Source organism: Cupressus sempervirens, chromosome 1 (genome assembly GCF_028749045.1).
Source record: "Cupressus sempervirens isolate cs-2001-9-10 chromosome 1, ASM2874904v1, whole genome shotgun sequence".
Classification (NCBI taxonomy): domain Eukaryota; kingdom Viridiplantae; phylum Streptophyta; class Pinopsida; order Cupressales; family Cupressaceae; genus Cupressus; species Cupressus sempervirens.
In genome coordinates this window covers 230,198,047-230,213,953 of record NC_143118.1, presented here as the reverse complement: position 1 = coordinate 230,213,953, position 15,907 = coordinate 230,198,047, and the positions used below count along the sequence as shown (strand labels likewise).

General features: G+C 37.4%; 1 pseudogene; it reads right to left on the bottom strand.

Moving 5' to 3' along the window:
• The window catches only part of LOC149577008 (glucan endo-1,3-beta-glucosidase-like), a 33,107-nt pseudogene extending 20,394 nt beyond the window's left edge, over positions 1-12,713 (bottom strand).
• Positions 12,714-15,907: the final 3,194 nt, after the last annotated feature.

Below are 15,907 nucleotides of genomic sequence, written 5' to 3'. Positions count from 1 at the left end.
TGTTCAACTCTTTATGGTTGTGATGTATTTCATTTATGTTTCAACATTTTAGTTTTAATGATAGATCAGTGAGATGAAGTAGGTATGAATGAATGAAATATGTTTTGGAGTCAAAAGTTTAAGATCCTGATTCAACCTCCCCCCTCTTAGTATCTTGTTTCCCATATACTTATTCCAAAACTTGGTATTAGAGCTCAGTTCTCTTGTCAGAAATCCTAACAACTTGAGAGGATCAAATGTTTGAGATGGAAGTCATATAAGATGGGAAAATCATTGAGAATCAGATGATTCACATCTAGATTGTATTGCAATAATTAGAAGCAACAAAAGAGGAGTTAAGGAAAAATGTAGAGAGAAGGAGAGAGTCATCTATTTAGCTAAATGCCACTCAATACATAGAAGTTGACATTGAAGGATTTTTAGATAGCGGAAAGACTAGTAACAATGATGAATCAATGACATAATTTCTAGAGAAGAATATTGCCCTAGTAAAAGAAGTAAAAGATCTAAAGACAAAATGAGTAATTCAAGCAGCTACACCTTGTGAAGCAATTGAAAAGAAGAAGAAAGAAATGGAAGGAAAGTTCATGGCTAAAGAAGACAAAATGCAGATGGCTAGTAGAATTGAAGAGAGGTCATTTGAAGTACATAAGCTTACAAACAATTAGCTAGACTTGATAAATCAGTTAGTAATCAAAAATTAAGAAGGAAATAAAAAAGATGTGGAGAGCACAAATCTAAAGCTATAGAATGAGCAATTGAAAAGTGAGTTAAGGCATGAAAAGGAACTCATGGTGATAATGAACAAACCAAATGAAGAAATTAAGCACTTTGAAGGCATGATGAAGTCACCAAGAGAAAACACAACTCTAGATTTAGATACAACAAGAAATCTTCATCAAATGAAGAAGGAGAATCATCCAAAAGTGGAGAGCAAAGGAATGAAAAAGAAAAAGAAAAACCTGCATGTCATTATTGTGGGAAAATTGGTCATACAACCAACATTTTTAGAAGCAAAATTGGTAAGAAAATTCCAAAACCTAAACCAAGTGGTAATTTTTTTAATATCAAGAAAGTAGGACATCAAGAACATGAATGTAGATCAAAAGACAATGAATCAATTAGGAAGACATCAAAATTCCATGGTCATTGTTACAATTGTCAAAAGTATGAGCATAGATCTGATGAGTGTGAACTTAAGAAGAATTCATATTGGTCATCTAAAAAACAAACTCATACAAAATGGAAAGGCAATTCCTATAATTGGGATTACAATATATGGTATAGTTGTCACTATTGTGGAGAGTGTGGACACATTCTAGAGAATTGCATCAAAACACTAAGAAGAAATTAAATAAATGGTTAAATGAAGAGATAATTTGTTTCAATTGTCTCAAAGTTGGACACATAAGTAAGAATTGAAAAAATAGAACACCAACACCAAGCAATGGAAATGACAAACCTAAAGGAAAGAAAACATAGATAGAGATAGTAAGAGCTCAAAGCAGTAGAGTAGAGGAAACTATGATACCCAATTTGATGGATCAAGTGATCACACCATATCTCACTAAAGAAAATAAGGTATGTAGGAAATATATACTCAAAGGTTTATTTTACATTAGTTCCTAGCATATAAGTGATGAAAAGTCATATCTACATAAGGAAAGATGCATAATAAAATGTTAGAAATTGAAAATCATAAAGTACAAAGCATCAATGGTACAATATATATTAACCAAGCCTTATAATATAGACCAAGTGATTAAGGAAGATAACATACTAACTACATGGATTGTTGGAATATTAAAATATGGAAAGAGTACTTATGAGAGGGGGGGTGGTGTGAATCATAAGTATCATACTTTAGCCAATAAATTTTTTAACTAAAAGTAAATTGCATGCATGTAAATATATCAAATAATCATGAAACCAAACATATGCATCAATAACACTTAACATTGAAATTTGGTAACCCAAAAACCCTCTAGGAATAAGAAGGTAAAACTGGGGTGGGGATGATACCCACAAAAATTACTACAGCAATATTGTTCAACCACTTCTGATGGTTTGCCCTGTTAAAGGCCTGCCCTATTAAAGGCTTTACACTGTGTCAATAGTGACCTGGTTAGAGGCTTTTAAACACTTAACATGAAGTGTTACCCTGTTAAAGGATTTTAGCACCTAGTTAAAGGATTTATCGAAATAGCTATTAAGCTAACCTATCACCATAAGATTTTTATTCTAATAAAATTGCTGGAAAGTATTAGGTACAATAAACCTAACTGATTACAATCCTTGATTGCTGATTGCAGGCACTTGTTCTGCTTTCTCTGATCTGGATCCTTTTGTGATTTGATAATCCTCACTTCTGAAAATAGAATTCCTTGTGAACCCTTGTATATCTTCTCATACCTCTCATCTCTTACATTTTACAATGAAGTTTCATCTTCCTTATAAAGACATTTGAATATTTAGGGTTAGGTATGGATCTACGATCCATATTCAATCTTCATTTTCCGCTCAATACTTATCTTTTGCTGATTGGTTGCATGCCTTTAGCATTTTTCTTATTGGCTGCATGCAAATTACATAGGAAAAATAAAAGATTCGATCACATCATTAAATCCTTCGAGATTTACCTTATGTTGGCTGTAAAAATTGTTTGCATCATAGTTTGTGCAATTACAAACTTTTATGCTGATCTACTAAATTACTTAGCTCCTAAAGTATTTCTAATACTCGGCACATGCTATTTCCTAGATAGCTCGACACCTTAACAAAATTGTATTACTTGGCACCTTATGTTACTCGGCACTTGTTAACACTCGGCACCTGATGTTCACTCGGTATCTGATCTTCACTCGGTATCTGATCTTCACTTAGTATCTGATCTTCACTCGACATCTGAACTTCACTCGGTATCTTATCTTCACTCGGTATCTGATCTTCACTCGGCATCTGAACTTCACCCAACATCTAATCTTCACTCGGCACATGAAGATCACTCGGCATGCATGATGTACTCGGCATCCTATATGGAATATGATTAAGTGTGTTGGCACTCAAGTGTCAAAAACATTATGATGTTAACAATCTCCCCCTTTGACATGAGTGACAAAAACACTTAACTGACCTTATAAGTACATTTACTAATCTGATTGGTATGTACATATTGAAAACTTGGATCAAAATTCATGACTTACAATCTTACAATATATACCTCAAAAATTTTGTAACTCCCCCTGAGTTGATTGTGCCTTATCTGTATATTATTTGTATATCAATACTCCTCCTTTGTATCTATTCTCCCCTTATTAATCTGTATAAATCCCCCTTTACAATCTATATCTCCCCCTTTTTGACACTTATGTCAAAGAGTGTTTAAGGGTTAAGACCATATTTAGCCAAAAATGTGCTATTTACCTCCATAATCATTCTGAGAGCTGCATCCCAATTGTTCAAAGCGATTTCTAATGACTTATGCTGGATAGAAGTCTCAAGAACAAGTTGAATAAGTCCATCTAATGTAGAAATATTTGGATCTTTTTTGAGTGCATTTTTAGCATATACTTGCTCTTTATGGAGTATCTCTAAATGTGGGGTAATGGAGGACTGGAACTGTATTACTTTGGCCTTAATATTGGCCTCATCTGCTGTTAAGACAACTATTTCTTTGTGAGTGTGAAGCGATTGAGCAAAATGCTTCTCACTTTGAGCTGGATCACTCAGTAGTTCCATGCTTGAAATGTTTAAATTTCTTTCCAAGCTCAGTATCTTTTGGCTAGTTTCTTGTGTGAAGTATGAAAAATCATACAACTTTTTATACAGTGAGAATATATTCTCAAGTACTTTCTTCACCTTATCAATAAGCTTTGCCAATTCTACTTGTGAAAGTGCGATTTGTCTTGATATTTTATCATTCACCTTCCCTTGAAAATTTCTTTCTGGCCATTCCATAAGTTTTGTATTGGTTTCTAGGTCTTCATTTGTCACCTAGTCAACAATATCTATTAGTTGCTCTGTGATATGCTTCGACTCATCCAGTGATTGCAAACTAAAGGCATCCATAAAGATGTCCTTGATCTCATAAAGTGTTTGCTTATTTTTATACTCTTTCCTGAGTATTTTGAGTCATAGCTCGGTATGACTATCTCTTCATATAATTCAGGGTCTCCATAGTGAAGTACCCTTGCAACTCTGGCAGTACTGGATGATGGTACTGAAATCTGTAATGGCTGGTGTGAAGGAGTTCCCGAGGTAGGAAAATTTATTAATGTTTGAATTGCCTCCTGTTCTTTAGGGGTTTTTACTATTTCCTCCTCTTTCTGTTTACCATGATCAATTATTGTTATCTGTGGAAGTGCACCTTGTATTTGTGCTGTAGGATCAGATGTAATGGTCTACCCTGTTTGTTCCTTTCCTTGTTCTACAACTGCACTTTGCTTTTGTCTTGCAGCATCAATTATACTAGTTGGTATTTCAAATTGACTAATAGTAGTTGTGATAGAAGGTGGTTCTTGTGTATTCACCTTATCTTTAACTGTACTTTCTACTAGTTTCTGTAACTCATCTATACTGACCAATACTGGTTCTGTACATAATATTGCTTGTTGTGTTGATTGGTCAAGAATTCTTTTCAGATCTTCTGCAGTTAATGGATTGACATTCTGACTAGAAGTATCAGGAACATTAGTAATTGTTATAGTATCTGCAGGTGGAATGGATGCTTGTGGAGAGCTAGGGGGTGGCAATTGTGTGTCTTGCACACTCTATTCTGGTTGCTGCTCTAGTTCAGCTGTGGCCATTGTATCCTACTTTTGTGCCTCTTCCTCCTCTTCATCTTTCTTTTCTTCATCTTTCTTGTCTAATTCTCTTTTCTTTTCTTCTTCTTCTTTTCTTTTTCTCCTTTCTTCTATTGGTATAGCTGCTTCTTCCTTGTATTCTTCCTCAAGAAAGTCTTCAATCCTTTTATACAAATTCTTCCATGATTTCATTGTTCTTTGAACAATCTCTTCCATTCTATTTTGAAGTATAAAGAATGCCCTATATTTGGGTGTAAACCTATTATTATGCCTTTTGACTGCTTTGCTAATTTTTTCCCTGGTCAAATCCAGCAATACACTGGCTAGGGTAGATTCCCTCATCTCCTTCTCCATTTTAAAGCAAAAATGCCATCTGTCTTCTATAATTTTTGACAGCTCCTTTCGCAATTGACCATCTAGTTCAAGTGGGGTGTACTTGAACTGTGCCATCATTCCATACACTGTTTCTTCTATCTTATTTTGTTCTTCTTTATTAAATTTACTAAAATCAACTTTATTTAAATTATTCAAGTCACCACTTGCAATCCTTTTACATAGGGTATCAACTGATGAATTGCTTACCTCTTTTGGTTGTTCTTCGTCATCAGTGTCAGGTTGAGCCACATACTTTCTTCTTTTCCTCGACTCTTCCTAAGATTCCTTGACTTGTTTCTTCTTGTCAACTTCCTCTTTAGCCTTTTGAGTAGAGGCTCTTGTTGATGTTTGTGTTGTTGGCTTTTGAGGTGATGGAGTGGCAACTTTCTTCGTTCTGGGCTTGGCTGAAGGCTGTTCTGTTGCCTTTCTCTTCTTTGGCTCAGCTTCAGTTGGTGCTTCCTTGGCTTCTTCTTCCTCTACGCCTTCCTCCTTATCTTCTCCAAGACCTTGGGTTAGTTCTATTGGCCCTTGTTCCTGCTCATCTTCATCCTCACTGTCATCTTCTTCTTCTTCTGCCGTAGCCTCAATTTCTTTGCCAAACTTCTTGATCTTCTTGATTAATTTATCTTTCTTCTTCAATGTAGAAGCAGTTTTTAATTCCATGTTTATTTTTGATCTTACCACATCATAAGTGCCAAAATGTGGTGCATTTTTATCTGCTTCCTCTGCCAATAATGCAGTTATTGCTGCTGATGCTTCATCAATATTGATTTCATATCCAAATGGCCTTAGCCATCTTACCCTTGGAATTACTACTTGGATGTAAGTAAAATCTATGTCAACTAAGAAACATATGTCATTTTTATGCTTTTATACTAATGAAGCTAGTATCCTTGACCTTTGCTTCATGGATTTCTTGAAATCCTCAAAATAGCTTGTCATCAAGGTATCAAAATTTTCTCCCATTTGCTCTATATATTCATTAATTTGTGCAATGATGGTTTTGTCCTTCCTCCATGCTACTTTACCAAAAGAAGGAAATTCATTCTATACATACAAGAATATGCAAACTAGGATTGCTCCAAATTTGCATTGTGTGCCCTTTGTTTTTCTTATGGTAGCTAGGTTTTCATTGATCTGTTGCAATTGCAGTTCTGCAAGATCATATGTATGATCCTTTTTCACCAATTTGTAACCTACATCTACTGCAATGCATGGTACACTGTTGAGTCTACTAGATTGATAGAATTTGTGAGCAATGACTCTAACAAAAAATTCTACTAGAGGATCCTTTATGGTATGAATTGTCATTCCTCTTTTGTTCCATTGTGCACCAGTATTCCTTTCAATGACCTCCTTTGATTCACTTCTTAGGGTTTTGTACCGATCTAGGGTTGGGTACCCTGTTACTCTATGTATAATTTCCTTCATCAATTTGATGGGCATATCTTCTAACCACAAGTTTCCACCATGGATTTTGCTTAGTACAAGTCTAATCCATTCAGTTTTGAATACGGTGAGAAAATTTAAAACTCGGGTCAAACCCTTCCTTTCAATGATTTTAAATTCTTCTTTCAGTACTCCATCTACACATAGTTTATCATAAGCTTGTCTAATTTCCATGTCTCCTAGAGCTCCTATCTTACAATTGTAACATTTCCTCACATCTTGAACCATTACAACTTTTGGGGGAATGTGAGAGAGAGCTCCGGCTAGGTCATTTTTGTAGGCAACTTCAGGAATAGGGCAGAAATCAGGTTGCTTCACTTCATTTGAAACTAAGTAGACTTCAAATGACTCTTTTTCTCAGCTTTTCTTTGAACTTGATGGCATTATTGAGAACTAGGGTTTATACAACAAATGGGTATAAAACTGTGTAGCTCGGCACAAATGAAAATACCTTTAGATCGATGAAAAACATGTTGAATGAGGTTGCAATTTGCTCAAAATACTAGATTCTTGCTATGAAGTCGCTTAGCTCTCTTTCTTCTCCTTTGCTTCTTGATCGCGATGCAAAAAATTGATTGAAATCGTGATAATATACCCTAATTTTATCGCATTGAATGCTCAACTACCAACTTGGCTTCTAAAGAAATTTTGACCTAACTCGACTTCCATTATTTCCATTTTACTCAGCTTCTATTGGAGTTATCTAACTTGGCATCAGTTATTTGCTCGGTCGCTATTGGGAGCTCGACATCCAAAGGTAGTTTGGCATCAACATTTAGTTTTTATCTTGACATCTTGTTTCATGTGGATTTATACTTTGCTTAGCTTCTTTTTCTTGGGACTGATGTATGATATAGCTTTGTATATCAGTCCTATGTACTTCTTGTGCTTAGTTTGATGAAGTATGATCACTTAACCCATTGGGTGAAGTGATCCCTCCACTTGATGTGTTGCACCCTTCCTTCTTTTTCCAAGTCTTATTCATTTGCCCTCTTATCTTTTCAACATCAATTATTTGTTTCCTTTTGCAATCTTCAGTCTTGGGTGCCTTTGATCTTGTAGGACAGTTTCTGCTGATATGACCAATTTTCAAACAGCTGAAACATGTAGTTTGATTCAACCATCTTTTGTAGTTTCCTCTGAAATGTGTTCTTATACAGTTCTGTGGTATATGTCCATATTCTTGACAATAGTGACAGCTGTTCTTGGTGTTGTAATCCCAAAATTCATGGTTTGATGTCTTTGCTGGTTGATTTACTGTCCACATAGGTTTTGATCTGCATTCAAATGTCCTATGCCCATGCTTTTTGCAATTATAACAATGTCCATCAAATCTTTGAGTCCTTGTGACATTGGATCTGCAATTTTGTGTCATATGTCCTTGCATGTTGCACTTGTGACAGAAACTTTTTGGTATGTTTGATTGATTGAATCTTCTACTCCTGTACACATTAGCTGTATGTCCCTTCTTATTACAAAAATGACAAGTGGGTTTTGAATTCTTACCTTTATCACTTCTTTGTTCAGCACTCTTTGAAGATTCTCCAACTTCAGTGCTATTGTATCCTAGTCCTGATGTATCATGAGCAAATTTTGGTGATTTCAGCAACTGTTCAAAATACTTGATTGCTTCACTTGATTTATTGATATTCTCTACTACCTCTTTTTCTCTGTTCAATTCATTCTGCATTTGTTCATTTTTCATCTTCAAGGTAGAGATCTCAATATCCTTTACATTGAGTTCATGATGAAGATTCATCATTTGGGCAAGTGTATCCATCTACATGTTTGAGATCCTTGTTAGTTCAGTACATTTTTCTTCAAGTCTGTTTGCAAGATTCCTTTTGTCATTTTCCATCATGACCTTATCATCAACTACTCTTTTCTTTTGTTCAGTAATTTCACATATCATTATAGCCTATGATTCATGTTCCATCTTGAGAGATCTTATCTCATTTGTTTGAATTTTATTTTTCTCCATCAGTTCTGCTATTGCTGCATCAAACTCTTTAGTGTCTCCACTGGAAAATATGTTGGTGGTATCAATCTCCTTGTAGTGCATATCATTTTCAGCTATGGCTAGATCCTTCCTCCTTTTTAATGAGCTTCTCAATTTTTTTTTGAATTCCTCCAAGCTATGCAAAGCAAGTTGCACATCTATCACCAAATTATCAATGATCTTTCCAAGTTTGAAGGTTTCCATGTTTAGATCTTTTCCTCCAAGCTGTTAGGCTTTTCCTTAAGAGAACCTGGATTAAGCTCTGATACCAATTGTTGGAATATTCAAATATAGAAAGAGTACTTATGAGAGGGGGGGGGTGAATCATAAGTATCATACTTTAGCCAATAAAACTTTTAACTGAAAGTAAATTGCATGCATGTAAATATATCAAATAATCATGAAACCAAACATATGCATCAATAACACTTAACACTGGGATTTGGTAACCCAGAAACTCTCTAGGAATAAGAAGGTAAAACTGGGGTGGGGATGATACCCACAAAAATTACTGTAGCAATATTGTTCAGCCACTTTTGATGGTTTGCCCTGTTAAAGGCCTACCTTGTTAAAGGCTTTACACTGTGTTAATAGTGACCTAGTTAGAGGCTTTTAAACACTTAACATGAAGTGTTACCCTGTTAAAGGATTTTATCACCTAGTTAAAGGATTTATCGAAATAGCTATTAAGCTAACCTATCATCATAAGATTTTTATTCTAATACAATTTCTGGAAAGTATTAGGTACAATAAACCTAACTGATTACAATCCTTGATTGCTGATTGCAGGCACTTGTTCTGCTTTCTCTGATCTGGATCCTTTTGTGATTTGATAATCCTCACTTTTGAAAATAGAATTCCTTGCGAACCCTTGTATATCTTCTCATACCTCTCATCTCTTACATTTTACAATGAAGTTTTGTCTTCCTTATAAAGACATTTGAAGATTTAGGGTTAGGTATGGATCTATGATCCATATTCAATCTTCATTTTCTGCTCAATACTTATCTTTTGCTAATTGGTTGCATGCCTTTAGCATTTTTCTTATTGGCTGCATGCAAATTACATAGGAAAAATAAAAGATTCGATCTCATCATTAAATCCTTCGAGATTTACCTTATGTCGGTTGTAAAAACTGTTTGCATCATAGTTTGTGCAATTACAAACTTTTATGCTGATTTACTGAATTACTCAGCTCCTGAAGTATTTCTAATACTCGGCACATGCTATTTCCTGGATAGCTTGGCACCTTAACAAAATTGTATTACTCGACACCTTATGTTACTCGGCACTTGTTAACACTCGGCACCTGATCTTCACTCAGTATCTGATCTTCACTCGGTATCTGATCTTCACTCGACATTTGAACTTCACTCGGTATCTGATCTTCACTCGATATTTGATCTTCACTCAGCATTTGAACTTCACTCAGCATATAATCTTCACTCGACACATGAAGATCACTCAGCATGCATGATGTACTCGACATCCAATATGGAATATGATTAAGTGTGTTGGCACTCAAGTGTCAAAAACATTATGATGTTAACATGGATATCCTTGACTGAGCTAAAGGGAAAACTAAACCAGCTGTCATAAACCAACTAAGTATATGGTACAATATATATTAACCAAGCCTTATATATAGACCAAGTGATTAAGGAAGATAACATACTAACTACATGGATAACCTTGACTGAGCCAAAGGGAAAACTAAACTAGTTGTCATAAACCAACTAAGTATGAAGACATTAATTGCAGAACTAAAAATGAAAGATTCAAGGTATTTATTAAATTTGGTGATTCATTTGCACTCACCAAGCAACAAAATAGATCAAGAGAATATTTTAAGGGGATCAAAGCAATTTTAGTGACCAGAGCAAAGAATCTCAACACGTTAGTAGTAAAATTGTGAAGTGAAGTAAGCATCACCCTCAGTGCCAGGTAAAATATTCAGTGAATATATATGTGAAATTTTTTGTTGAAAACCTTAGAAAAATGACATATTTAGGTAAAATGGTGAAGGATAACAATGCTACAATCATTAGGAATGATCAAATTCCCCCACCCACCTTTAGAATTTTAGTGAACATTGATAAAATTATTGATGATATTGGGTTGTTATCATCAATTCCACCCAGCTTATTGATAGTTCAAGATTTAAGATCATGTTATTAATTTAAAGTTGGAGAAATTGGAGATTTTGAAATAAGGAAAACTTCTGAGAAGCTAGGTGTGGATGGAAACCTAAAGGTCAAATATAAGATCATTGGAGAGAAAGGGGTTACTTGTGGCCTAGGATTTCCTAAAGTTTTTAAGGTAAAATAGATCAAGACCATGCTCAGACGAGTTCATGACATGAATTTTTTTTTGGAAGGTGGGCCAATGAAAATTAACAAGGAAATCATTTGTAGGGTAACTAGGTACCCTACTTTGGATGGACCAAAGAGCACAAGGAGTGAAACAAGAAATGTGACTGAAAACTTGACCAAGGAAAAGTGGAATGGTCATGGTATGATGGTATTGAGGATCCATTGATTGAATTTTCTATTTGTGTGATTGCACACAAGTGCTATCAATTTAGCATATTGAACAATGTGCCCTGTGTTGCAGTTGATTTACGCTAAAAAATAGCGAAGAAGGATCATTCATATGATCTTTCTAAGCTACAAATGCACCAACCTATAGAGAAACTAGAGGTAGTAATAAAAGAAAAGAACATCTCTTGTAAGTTTGGTTCCTGTTGTCACTTAGGTTTGCACCCTTGTCCAAGGCCTAAGCGCGAGAACAACCTAGTGAAACATGGAAACAACCTCCAAGCTGTGGGACTTGAACTACGAGGTTGAGTCTCCGAAGAAGGCCGGCTTCCTCTTACTATCAGGGCGCACCTATCTATTCTCAGAAGGGAAAGGGAGAAAGAGAGCATTAAAGAAAATCTACCTAGTCTAATCTAAGGCGGTGATGCACCAAAACAGAGTGTTTAGACTCATTCCTGCCCATATATGTACTACAAAACTAGGGTAATATACAAAAGTCATACACATCCAGACTTATATCGATCAATAGTCACATACAGATTAGAAAAACCAACTGAATGACACTAGGAAAAGGAGATTTCACTTGTATATTATCCAATAGGCCAAAGATAGATACAATATGTGGACCAATAATCTCAATAATGCATCAATGAGAGGCAAAAGAAGCACATGCACATTGACCACTGAAGAGAATGACACAGGATACTATGTAGCTCAGAGACACAAGGATTCTAAACTGCAAGTCTGCAAGCAGTAGCAGAGAAAACCAGGAAGAGTCGACCCCAAGAATAGATCACAAAATTGCCTTTATAGCTGAGGCATAACTGAGATTTCTGCATTACATTCACTTCTCACCTACTGGCATTAACTTCCACTCTGAGAATCCAATCGAAGATCTGATTGAAGCCTGGCTTGCATACCAAGAAATCTCATATCTTTCTGAGAAAGAGCCTGGAGAAGACAGAAACGGCGCCGCAACATTCCCTGACATGGTAGATGGATCGATCGGATGGATGGGGTGTCATTCTGTGCTTAGCATTCATTCCAAGTTGGTGGCAATCAATCATACCATCGGATTTGTGGCAAAAATTCTAATTTTCCATCATTCATGATTCGTGCATCCATCGAATCGATCAGTCAACAGGCTCGACGAGCCAACTGGGCCATGCAGACCAATCAAACCTTCGATCTCGCCACCCTGGCAGTCTCTTTACATCTGACTGGGCGTTACCACCCTTTCCATGCAACTGGGTGCTATGTCGCTATCGAAAAAGTCTTCGAAGGTCTCGATAGTGCCATAGCGCCTAAAGGTCTCAACTTGACTGCGCCACCTTGGCGATCATCTAACCACAACCGCTCGCTAACTGCCATGTCAAAAATCAGACCCATGAGGACACGTGTCCTCCAAGTGCTAACTTGCCATTGTAAAATTTGCGCAGTTCCTCCATGGCGAGATAGCGCCCGCCGCTGATCTCTTTCCAATCTGACGGTCACAGACTCTCCTTTCCGCGGCCCTCCTTGTCTTGTGATTTGCTGGGCCTGCTGATACATGGCATCTGTTCGTTGGTTTTTCGGTCATCCAACTCTAATTGCATCTGGCGGCATGAAATGCGGCCCCACTAGGACACGTGGCGCACGGGCGCTATGTCGCCATGTTAAAACCCATGCATCTCCACCATAGCGAGATGGCGCTGACCGTCGATGCAAACAAATCTGACGATCGTGAAGAATCATCGTACCTCATGTTTCTGTCCTCCGTTTCGGCACACCTGGCATCGCCTTGCAACATGACCCCACCTAATATGTGTCACCAGGGCGCGATGTCGCTGTCATAACTCTCGCGCAACTCTGCCATAGCGCGATGGTGCTTACCGTCGATCCAAGCCGATCCAATGGTGGAGATCATAAACCTTGACTGTGTTAGCCGTGCTGACAAAGACTCCGGCCTAGTTACACTCGGCTACTTCTGATTTATCGCCGTGACGCCGGGCTGACAAACTATACATGCGGAGTATCGTCGGGACCCACCTGTTTGGTCATTCTTCAATATCAAGAGCTTTCTATTTCAAATCCTAGGAGAAGAAGGACTAGAACTTCATTATCACCAGTTAGGGGTAGAATAACAGTCGATATACCTGTAAGATTTGTCTCTACTCCCCCTATCATTCGAACTCAGCCTAGATTGCCATCAACACTCATCAATAGAACACTTGTTTATATGGCACAACCAAGAGTTCATCCTTTTGCCACCTTTAATGGTGGAAGTCCTCTGTTGTTAGCCCAAAGACATGATATACCAGTAGCTGCACTAAAAAGCATACCTGATTTTACTGGTGAAACTTCTATTTCCCCCCAAGAGCATATCCAAGAGGTAGCGAATGTCTGCAATATTCATGGTATTACAGAAGATGATGTTGCTGTCAGACTTCTAGCCTCATCTTTAAAAGGAAAAGCATTACAGTGGTATAGAGGCTTAGCTCATGGTTCCATAATTGATTGGGATGGAGAGGAGCAGGATTATGCAAACATTTTGAGGATAAGAGTGACCATTTGTCACTACTAGAGCAGCTGACTACAATAAAAAGAGCCCCCCATGAATGTATGACTGATTTTAACTACAGATTCCAAAACACATGAGATAGAATACCTACTATAGTGAAAACTACCCTTGGTAATGCCTTCTTGCATTACCTTAGAGCTTTCAACAGTGACATTGCCACCACAATCCAAACTATGGGAGGAGATACATTACCAAATGCTTATGAGATAGCTATAAAGGCTGAGAATATCCTAATACAAGGTGGAAAGTTGGCCCCAAGGCCTCCTATGCCTTTCTTTCCTGATGTTCCCAACCACCAACCAACGATAGCCCCTCTTCCTACAATTCTTATGTCACAAGCCCTTACTCCAGTTCCCCAAGCTTCCACATCCTCAAACGGAATAGATGAACTCAAGGAAATGCTCCAAGGTCTAGTGCTGAGCACAGACAAAAGAGAGAAGACCCTGGATAAAAAATTACAAGAGCAGGGGAGGGAGTTGAAGGACCAAGGGAAGAGATTAGAGGATAGTTTTTCTCTAATACAAAAGATGAGTAACAAGGTGGTGGCCTTAGAAAGGCAGCAGGCCCAAGGTGGCAAGCCTCCCCAATTGCAATATCAGGCTCCAAGTGGTGGTAGGCCTCCTTATTAGTGGAATAGCTCTTTTGATAAGAATAGGAAGAATATTCATGCTTCTGCTTCAAGCTCAAATCAGAATAGAGTTATAGTCCCTCAAAATAACTTGGCCCAAGATCAAGATTTTTGTCCTTCATGTAACTATTCTTATACCTACTGCCTATGTTAGAAAGCAGGATCTTATTTGGCCCTAACTGTCCAAGAGTCCACAGTAAAGCAATCACACAAGGAAGATCATCCCAAGGAGGCCTCATATGTTCAGAGGCAGGGTGATTGCTCTTTTATGAATCACCAGATGGAGGAGCATTGTAATGTAAACTAGGATTCCGTTGCTCATAACACAAGAAGCAAGAAGAGAGCTATGGAACATGCTGCTCCTCCTTCTCCTAAGCAGGCCTCAACTTCAAGTGTTATACCTTATACACAAAAAGCAAATGAGCAGACAAACACTTCACAACAGCAAAGGCAAGGTCCAAGAGAGGAGAATGCAAGTGATCCCTATGTTACTCCATCTCAACCTCTCATAAGTGCAGCTCCCAAAGTTTCTACCAAAATTCCTAATGCACCATTGAGTGTGGTAGAGAAAATGAAGAAGACCAATGTAAACATTTCCATGTGGGATGCTGTTGCTACCATACCAATGCAGAGAAAGATGCTGCAGCAAGAATTGGAAAGGATTGAACCCAAGGATCAGTCATCTACCATGGAGAGTGCCACTAGTTTAGTACAACCAGCAGGAGATGTGGAGGAAAATAAAAAGGTTAGACCTCCTCCGTTTTATGTTTCTCTGATTATAGGGGGCAAATTAGTCCATAATTGCATGATAGATTCGGGGGCTAGTAGCTCAGTAATGCCTAGGTGTGTTGCTGATGCTTTAGGGATGAAATATGAGCCCATTGTTAGGGATGTGTTACAACTAGATGGGAGTACTGTTAAAATCGTAGGCATCCTTAGAAGTATGGAAATGGCCCTACATGCATGCCCTGGTTTTACTGTGATTCAAGACATATCTATTGCTGAGGTTAAGCCCTATTTTGCCATTTGTCTTTCAAGAGACTTCACTGCTCAAATTGGTGGATTCATATTTGCTGATTGGTCTTACATGTCATTTAAGACCAAATATGGGGCCAATGCTTCAATAAGAGCAGAACCTCAAGCCCTTCATCACACTGAACCCTACACTCCCAACTTCATCAATATGAATTGCCCTATCCTAGAGATGGATGAAAATAACATAGTAAACGAGCCTATCACTTCCATAGCAGAGATTCCTAATTTCTTCTTAGATGAGTGGGAAAATACATGTCAGTTTGAGCCTATGTTGAAAACCCTTGAGACAGGCCTTAGTACATATTGCATAATAGAGAAAGAGGTTCAAGTTCTTGACCTTGTTAGGACTAATGATGACATAAATGGAGTATGGAGTATATACTTTGATGGCTCAAGGAATAGAAATGGATCAGGGGCTGGTGTTATGTTGATCTCTCCTGCACAAATAATATACTACTTCTCTTTTAGGTTCCAATTCAGTTGTACCAATAATGTGGCCAAGTATGAATCTTTGATCCAAGG